Source organism: Triticum aestivum, chromosome 6D (genome assembly GCF_018294505.1).
Source record: "Triticum aestivum cultivar Chinese Spring chromosome 6D, IWGSC CS RefSeq v2.1, whole genome shotgun sequence".
NCBI classification, from domain to species: domain Eukaryota; kingdom Viridiplantae; phylum Streptophyta; class Magnoliopsida; order Poales; family Poaceae; genus Triticum; species Triticum aestivum.
In genome coordinates this window covers 131,677,142-131,686,948 of record NC_057811.1, presented here as the reverse complement: position 1 = coordinate 131,686,948, position 9,807 = coordinate 131,677,142, and positions in this window count along the sequence as shown.

The following is a 9,807-nucleotide window of genomic DNA, read 5'->3' as shown; positions in this document are numbered from 1 at the left end:
ATGCAATGTAATATTTTAACCACTCTTTAAATGCATAATGCACCTGTGTATAGGTAGTAGCCCCTGAGACTCTGGTCGGCTTCCACAGGGAGGCGATCAGAGGATCAAAAAGATATGCTCAGGAGGTGACATAATTAATTTGAAAACAGGCTGTTACGTCAATGGCGACCGTCCAAGCTGCGGAAGTTGCAGATCTGAAGCATAAACTTGAGATAGCCGAAGAGGACATTACTCTTATTAACAGGCGGCTCAACGAGGCACAAGGTATGTTTTGGGACAACCCGCTTATGTGTGTATAATGATATGAGCATGAAGCTGAAAGTTATACACTGTGACATGCATAATTGTAGATGGTGCAACCGCGGTTGAGATCCTTCGGGCCGAGCTTGCCTGTGCTAAGGAGCAAGCCAGAATGAGTAATGCGGCTGCCGAGAAGGCGACTGCTGATCTAAAGGCCGAACAGGCCATTCGGTGCCAGTGCGAGGAGAGAATACTACCATAGAGCGAGAGCTGAAGGATGCCACTGGAAAATGCCAATCACCCGAGGAGGATAACAAAGCCAAGGTAGCCGAACTCGACAAGGCCTTACAAAAGCCGAGAGAGGCACGGTCCGAGTCTAGAGCGGCTCGGGAGGAGATCCGGCAAGCTGGGGAGTGATACGTCTCCAACGTATCTATAATTTTTTATTGTTCCATGCTATTATATTATCTGTTTTGGATGTTTAATGGGCTTTATTATGCACTTTTATATTATTTTGGGACTAACCTACTAACCAAAGGCCTAGTGCAAATTGTTGTTTTTTCCCTATTGTAGTGTTTCGCAGAAAAGGAATATCAAACGGAATCCAAACGGAATGAAACCTTCGGGAGAGTTATTTTTGGAACAAACGCAATCCAGGAGACTTGGAGTGGACGTCAAGGAAGCAACGAGGAAGGCACGAGGCAGGGAGGTGCGCCCAGGGGGGTAGGCGCGCCCCCACCCTCGTGGGCCCCTCGTGGCTCCACCGACCTACTTCTTTTGCCTATATATACTCATATACCCTGAAAACATCCGAGAGCACCACGAAACCCTATTTCCACCGCCGCAACCTTCTGTACCCGTGAGATCCCATCTTCGGGCCTTTTCCGACGCTCCGCCAGAGGGGGAATCGATCACGGAGGGCTTCTACATCAACACCATAGCCTCTCCGATGATGTGTGAGTAGTTTACCACAGACCTTCGGGTCCATAGTTATTAGCTAGATGGCTTCTTCTCTCTCTTTCGATCTCAATACAAAGTTCTCCTCGATTCTCTTGGAGATCTATTCAATGTAATTCTTTTTGCGGTGTGTTTGTCGAGATCCGATGAATTGTGGGTTTATGATCAAGATTATCTATGAACAATATTTGGTTCTTCTCTGAATTCTTATATGTATGATTTGATATCTTTGCAAGTCTCTTCGAATTATCAGTTTGGTTTAGCCTACTAGATTGATCTTTCTTGCAATGGGAGAAGTGCTTAGCTTTGGGTTCAATCTTGTTGTGTCCTTTCCCAGTGACAGCAGGGGCAGCAAGGCACGTATTGTATTGTTGCCACCGAGGATAAAGAGATGGGGTTTTATATCATATTGCTTGAGTTTATCCCTCTACATCATATCATCTTGCCTAATGCGTTACTCTTCTTATGAACTCAATACTCTAGATGCATGCTGGATAGCGGTCGATGTGTGGAGTAATAGTAGTAGATGCAGAATTGTTTCAGTCTACTTGTCGCGGACGTGATGCCTATATACATGATCATGCCTAGATATTCTCATAACTATGCGCTTTTCTATCAATTGCTTGACAGTAATTTGTTCACCCACCGTAGATTATGCTATCTTGAGAGAAGCCACTAGTGAAACCTATGGCCCCCGGGTCTATCTTCCATCATATTATTTTCCTATCAATTTGGTATTTCTGCCGCCGTTTATTTTGCAATCTTAACTTTCCAATCTATATCATAAAAATACCAAAAATATTTATACTATCATCTCTATCAGATCTCACTTTTGCAAGTGGCCGTGAAGGGATTGACAACCCCTTTATCGCGTTGGTTGCAAGGTTCTTATTTGTTTATGCAGGTACAAGGCGACTTGCGTGTAACCTCCTACTGGATTGATACCTTGGTTCTCAAAAACTGAGGGAAATACTTACGCTACTGTGCTGCATCACCCTTTCCTCTTCAAGGGAAAATCAACGCATGCTCAAGAGGTAGCAAGAAGGATTTCTGGCGCCGTTGCCGGGGAGGCTTACGCCAAGTCAAGTCAAGATTTGATCTCCCAGCAACTAGCCATTTCTGGCGCCATTGCCGGGGAGATCTATGCACAAGTCAAGACATACCAAGTACCCATCACAAACTCTTATCCCTCGCATTACATTATTTGCCATTTGCCTCTTGTTTTCCTCTCCCCCACTTCACCTTTTTATTTTCTTCGTCCTCCTTCGGTTCGATCTTATGTTACCTTGTGCCTTCTTTTTGCTTGTATCTTCGCTTGCTAAAAGTTTATGGATCCTCATCCCCTTGCTAATATTTTTAAGAGATCCAATTATGATGAACCAATTTCTAGTGATTTGAGTGACCTAGATTATCTTTATGAGGTTTTGCTTGAAATTCATGAATCTGAAAATTGTGATGAAGAAATTTATGAAGAGATTCACGATAGCCCCTTGAATAAAAAGCATGCTTAAAATGATTTTACTATAAATTCTCTTGATGGCAATTGTGCTAATAATATGCAAAACCCTAAGCTTGGGGATGCTAGTTTTGCTATGTCTACTACTTGTTGCAATGATCATGATTGGGGTGATTCTTCTTCTGATCTTGAAAATTTATTTAAGCCCCATGATGAATATGAGATTCATAATAGTGTTTGCAATAATATTGAAAGTGGGTTTGGAAGAGTGTCAACTTTAGATCCCACATACTTGGAGAATGTTCAATCTTATGGTATTTTTTATAAAAGTGGGTTTGGAGAGGTCATGACTTTTAATGATAATCCCACTATTTTGGAAGAGTGTCAACTTCGCATGCATGTGGATCATCTAGAGAATATGTTATGTGATAGCTATTTTGTTGAATTTGCCTATGATCCTACATGTAATTATTATGAGAGAGGAAAATATGGTTGTAGAAATTTTTATCTTACTAAATTACCTCTCGTCATGTTGAGATTGATATCGTCTCTTTCTTCTTCCTTGCATATGCTAATTTTTGCTTGCTATGATAATTTGTTTGCTTATAAAATTCCTATGCATGGGAAGTATGTTAGACTTAGATGTGTTTATCACGTGTTCTATGATGCTCTCTTTGTGCTTTAATTCTTGTCTTTGATGTGAGCATATTTAAAATTATCCATGCCTAGCTAGGGGCGTTAAACGATAGCGCTTGTTGGGAGGCAACCCAATTTTATTTTTCTTTATTGATTTTTGTTTATGTTTAGTAATAAATAATTCATCTAGCTTCTTTTTAGATGTGTTTTTATGTTTTAAATTTGTGTTTGTGCCAAGTAGAACCTTTGGGAAGACTTGGGTGAAGTCTTTATGATCTTGCTGTAAAAAAACAGAAACTTTAGCACTCATGAGATTAGCTGCCATTTTTTACTGGACAGTGCTTTTAGGTTGATTCTTTTTGAATATGATTAATAGAAAAATTCCTCACGTCCAAGAATTTATTTCAGAATTTTTGGAGTTATATAAGTATACATTTGATACAGATTACTACAGACTGTTCTGTTTTTGACAGATTTTGTTTTTCGTGTGTTGTTTGCTTATTTTGATGAATCTATGGCTAGTATCGAGGGGTATGAACCATAGAGAAGTTGGAATACAGTAGGTTTAACACCAATATAAATAAATAATGAGTTCATTACAGTACCTTAAAGTGGTGATTTGTTTTCTTGTACTAACGGAGCTCATGAGATTTTCTGTTGAGTTTTGTGTTGTGAAGTTTTCAAGTTTTGGGTAAAGATTTGATGGATTTTGGAACAAGGAGTGGCAAGAGCCTAAGCTTGGGGATTCCCAAGGCACCCCAAGGTAAAATTCAAGGACAGCCAAAAGCCTAAGCTTGGGGGTGCCCCGGAAGGCATCCCCTCTTTCGTCTTCGTCCATCGGTAACTTTACGTGAGGCTATATTTTTATTCACCACATGATATGTGTTTTGCTTGGAGCATCTTGCATGATTTGAGTCTTTGATTTTTAGTTTACCACAATCATCCTTTCTGTACACACCTTTTGGTATAGACACACATGAATCGGAATTTATTAGAATACTCTATGTGCTTCACTTATATCTTTTGAGCTAGATAATTTCGCTCTAGTGCTTCGCTTATATCTTTTAGAGCACGGTGGTGGTTTTATTTTATAGAAATTATTGATCTCTCATGCTTCACTTATATTATTTTGAGAGTCCTTTAGAACAACATGGTAATTTGCTTTGACTATAAAATTAGTCCTAATATGATAGGCATCCAAAGATGGGTATAAAAAAACTTTCATAAAAAGTGCATTGAATACTATGAGAAGTTTGATACTTGATGATTGTTTTGAGATATGAAGATGGTAATATTAGAGTCGTGCTAGTTGAGTAGTTGTGAATTTGAGAAATACTTGTGTTGAAGTTTGCAAGTCCCGTAGCATGCACGTATGGTAACCGTTGTGTGACAAATTTGAAACATGAGGTGTTCTTTGATTGTCATCCTTATGAGTGGCGGTCGGCGACGAGCGATGGTCTTTTCCTACCAATCTACCCCCCTAGGGGCATGCGCGTAATGCTTGGTTTTTGATGACGTGTAGATTTTTGCAATAAGTATGTGAGTTCTTTATGACTAATGTTGAGTCCATGGATTATACGCACTCTCACCTTTCCATCATTGCTAGCCTCTTCGGTACCGTGCATTGCCCTTTCTCACCTTGAGAGTTGGTGCAAACTTTGCCTGTGCATCCAAACCCCGTGATATGATATGCTCTATCACACATAAACCTCCTTATATCTTCCTCAAAATAGCTACCATACCTACCTATTATGGCATTTCCATAGCCATTCCGAGATATATTGCCATGCAACTTTCCACCGTTTCATTTATTATGACACGCTTCATCATTGTCATATTGCTTTGCATGATCATGTTTGACATCGTATTTGTGCCAAAGCCACCATGCATGATCTATCATACATGTCACTCTTGATTCATTGCTCATCCCCGTACACCGCCGGAGGCACTCATATAGAGTCATATTTTGTTCTAGTATCGAGTTGTAATCATTGAGTTGTAAATAAATAGAAGTGTGATGATCATCATTAATAGAGCATTGTCCGAGATAAAGAAAAGGAGAAAAAAAAGAGTAAGGCAAAAAAAAGGCCCAAAAAAAGAAGAAAGAAATAAAAGGGACAATGCTACTATCCTTTTTCCACACTTGTGCTTCAAAGTAGCACCATGATCTTTATGATAGAGTGTCTCTTGTTTTGTCACTTTCATATACTGGTGGGAACTTTTCATTATAGAACTTGGCTTGTATATTCCAACAATGGGCTTCCTCAAATGCCCTAGGTCTTCGTGAGCAAGCAAGTTGGATGCACACCCACTTAGTTTCTTTTGTTGAGCTTTCATACATTTATAGCTCTAATGCATCCGTTGCATGGCAATCCCTACTCCTTGCATTGACATCAATTGATGGGCATCTCCCTAGCTCGTTGATTAGCCGTGTCAATGTGAGACTTTCTCATTTTTTGTCTTCTCCACACAACCCCCATCATTATACTCTATTCCACCCATAGTGCTATGTCCATGGCTCACGCTCATGTATTGTGTGAAAGTTGAAAAAAGTTTGAGATTACTAAAGTATGAAACAATTGCTTGGCTTGTCATCGGGGTGGTGGGGGTGGCACCGCAACACCAGGGCTCGCGACCTCCGGGGTGAAGATCGCATCGTGGAGGATGCCTCCGGCGGCATGGTCGCCATCAGCGGAGGAGTCGGGGGAGGGGACTGGATTGGTGTCCATGGCAGTGGAAGGGTGGGAGGGATTGGTCGCGGAAGGATTGAAGAGGTCCTCTGCGTCTGATACCATGAAGGATGTAGAAGGACAAGTATGGGTTGTGCAATCGCAATGCATTGATCGGTGCACCAGGGACGTATATATGAGTACAGAGGGGGGCCACAACCTCGACTATACAGAGAAAGAGGTGGGCCCAATACACAATATACACGTACACAATATACTCAACACCCCCCACAGTCGAAGCGGCGCCAGTGACGCAGAGACTGGAACGAAACTCCTCGAAGGTGGAAGTCAGCAGTCCCTTCGTCATCATATCAGCGAACTGTTGTGCAGTCAGAACATGAAGGACCCGAATACGTCCAAGGGCCACCTGCTCGCGCAGAAAGTGAATGTCCAGCTCAATGTGCTTAGTCCGGCGATAATGAATGGGGTTGGCGGAGAGGTAGACCGCAGAGACGTTGTCACAGTAGACAACCGTAGCCTGGGAGACATCATGATGCAGCTCCTGAAGTAACTGTCGTAGCCAGGTGCACTCAGCAACAATGTTAGCCACAGCTCGGTACACAGCCTCCACGTAGGTGGACCGACGGGTGTCGGGGCAGCCAACCCAGTCCGCGTCGGAGTAGGCCACCATCTCCAGAGAAGTGGACGTCGTGAGGGTGAGCCCAAGAGCCATCGTGCCGCGAATGTAACAGAGGATCCGCTTCACGAGGGTCCAATGGGAGTCACGAGGGGCATGCATGTGGAGACACACCTGCTGAACAGCATACTGTAGATCCGGTCGGGTGAGAGTCAGATACTGAAGAGCAGCGACAATGGACCGGTAGAAGGGAGCATCCGATGTTGGCGAGCCCTCAAGAGCAGAAACCTTGGCCTTCGTGTCAACAGGAGTAGCAACAGGGTGATAGTTGAGCATACCAGCACGCTCAAGGAGCTCGTGCACATACTTCTGCTGATGATGAAAGAAGCCATCCAGTCGCCGAACGACCTCAATGCCAAGGAAATAATGTAGAGCGCCCAAATCCTTGACGGCGAACTCGTCACGCAGCCGGAGAGTAATCTGCTGAAGAAGAGCTGCGGAGGAGGCCGTCAGGATGATGTCGTCGACGTAGAGGAGCAAATATGCAGTCGTGTCACCGTGGCGATAGACAAACAAGGAGGCATCCGAGCGAGTGACGCTGAAGCCCAGTGTCTGAAGAAACCCGGTGATCTGCTGGTACCAGACGCGAGGTGCTTGCTTGAGCCCATAGAGAGACTGGGACAGCAAACACACATGCCCAGGAAGAGATGCGTTGACGAAACCGATGGGCTGCTCACAATAAACCTGCTCCTCAAGATGGTCGTGGAGGAAGGCGTTGGAGACATCCATCTGATGAACTGGCCAGCCTCGGGACACCGCAAGCTGGAGGACGGTGCGGATCGTGCCCGGTTTGACAACCGCTGCAAACCACGAAACGCATCTGTGAAGTCAACTCAAGCACGCTGTCGAAAACCACGAACCACCCAGCGAGCCTGGTAGCACTCAAGTGTACCATCCGAGCGGGTCTTGTGGTGAAAGACCCACTTGCCGCTGATGACATTGGCGCGAGGAGGCCGGGGAACCAGTGTCCAGGTGCGGTTCCGCTGGAGAGCGTCGAACTCTTCCTGCATCGCGGCAAGCCAGTGAGGATCACGAAGGGCAACGCGAGCGGACACAGGAATAGGGGACGGCTCCGCGATGGAGGTGGCGAGGAGGTACTCGTCGCTTGAGTACCACAGACTCGGACGGTGAACGCCAGCTCAGGCCCGTGTGACGGGGCGAGACAGCAACGCCGGAACGTCCGATGAGACGGGCGGCGAGACGGGCGGCGAAGCAGCCGGCGAGGCGGCCGGTGATGCAGTCGGCGAGGCGGCCGGGAAGACCGCCGGCGTTGCGACCGGGGAGGCAGCAGCCGAGCCCTCGGCGCCCGAGCCCGCGGCGCCTGAGGCGGGGGCGGCGGGTGAAGAGGGGGCGCCGGTCGAGCATCGGGGCCGGCCGAGGGGGCGGGGTCGGCGAAGGAGGCCGAAGAGGCGGGCGCTGACGTGGGGGCGCGAGGACCACCAAGCCCGGAGGCGGTCCGAGAGCCGAGCGGGGCCGTCCACCTGACGGAGTCGCCGAAGGGCCGCCGGTGGCCGACGGCGATGGGGCGACGAGGGGTACTTGCTGCTGAAACGGAAACACCTTCTCATCAAAGTAAACGTGTCGGGAGGTGAAAACACGATGGGAGATGGGATCGTAGCAGCGGTAGCCCTTAGTGTTAGGTGGGGTGCAAACTTATGAGGCGCAGTGGCGGTGATGCTAGCGTAGCAGAGACAGCCGAAGATGCGAAGCTCATCATAAGAGGGCGGTGCACCGAAGAGGAGGTGATGAGCTGCAAAGTTCCCGCGAGTGCGAATGGACGGATGTTAATGAGGAGTGATGCGGTGGTGAGAGTGTCAGGCCAAAAGCGCGCAGGCACATTGGCGTGAAAGAGGAGAGTCCGAACACAGTTGTTAAGAGTGCGAAGGACACGCTCAGCGCGACCGTTCTGCTGCGAAGTGTACGGGCAGGTGAGACGAAAAGTCGTGCCATGTGTGGTGAGGAGAGTACGAACAGCTAGGTTGTCGACTCCTTCCCGTTATCTGTCTGAAACGCAAGAATGGGACGACCAAACTGCGTGAGAACATAAGAGTAGAAGGTGGCGAGAGTGGATATAACATCCGGCTTACAACGCAACGGGAAGGTCCACACATAATGCGAAAAATCATCAAGTATGACAAGATAATAAAGATAGCCCATATTGCTTGCAACAGGAGAGGTCCAAACATCACTATGAATTAACTCAAACGGGTACGATGCAACATGAGAAGATGCCCTAAACGGAAGACGAGCATGTTTGGCAAGGCAACATGCATGACACGAGTGATCCTCGTTCTTATTACACGTGAAAGAAAAACTCCGAAGTATATGACGAAGGGTGGCGGGGTTGGGATGACCCAATCGAGCGTGGCAAAGATCCACTCCGGTGGCGAGAGCGACAGGGGCGGCAGAGGTGGCGGAGGTGGCAGAGTGAACCGGGTAGAGCTCGTCGGGGCTGTCACATCGGTGGAGATCCGGGTGCGAGCGTCCTTAACAAAAAAATCACACTCGTCAAACTCAACGGTAACAGGATTTTCACGTGTAAAAGAACGAACAAAAACAAGATTTTTAATAAGATCAGGAGAAACTAAGACATTAGACAGTGATAATGGAGTAGAATTAGACGGAAAAGATGCATGTCCTATGTGAGTAATGGGAAGGGAGGAACCGTCACCGACGGTGATGCGAGCGGAAGTGTGGACGGGATAGGAGGTGTGGGGGTTACCGGGATAAGCAGCCATATGGGCGGTAGCTCCAGTGTCCATATACCAGTCGCCGCCGCCGCCGGTGTAGGTGGACGGTGAGGGGGCGGTGTGAAGAGCCGCCAGAAGAGCCGGGTCCCACGGCGCCGGCGGGAGAGCATGCTGCTGCGGCGGGGCCGTCAGGGGCGGCGGCGGCGGCCCGCCTGGCTGCGGCTGCTGGCCGTAGGAGAGGGCCCCGTAGGGCGCCGCGTAAGGCTGTGGCACGATGTAGAACGCCTGGTGAGACGGAGGCCGGGCGCCGAGAATACCCGGGGCAGGGGCACGCGGAATCGGCATGGAGTAGGCGTGCACGACATTGGTCCATGGGTTCTGGCCGGCGTACCACGGGGCCGGCGAGTACTGCTGCTGCGGAGGGTGGGCTGCTCCTCCCTGAGCGCTCGCGCTCCCCTGCTG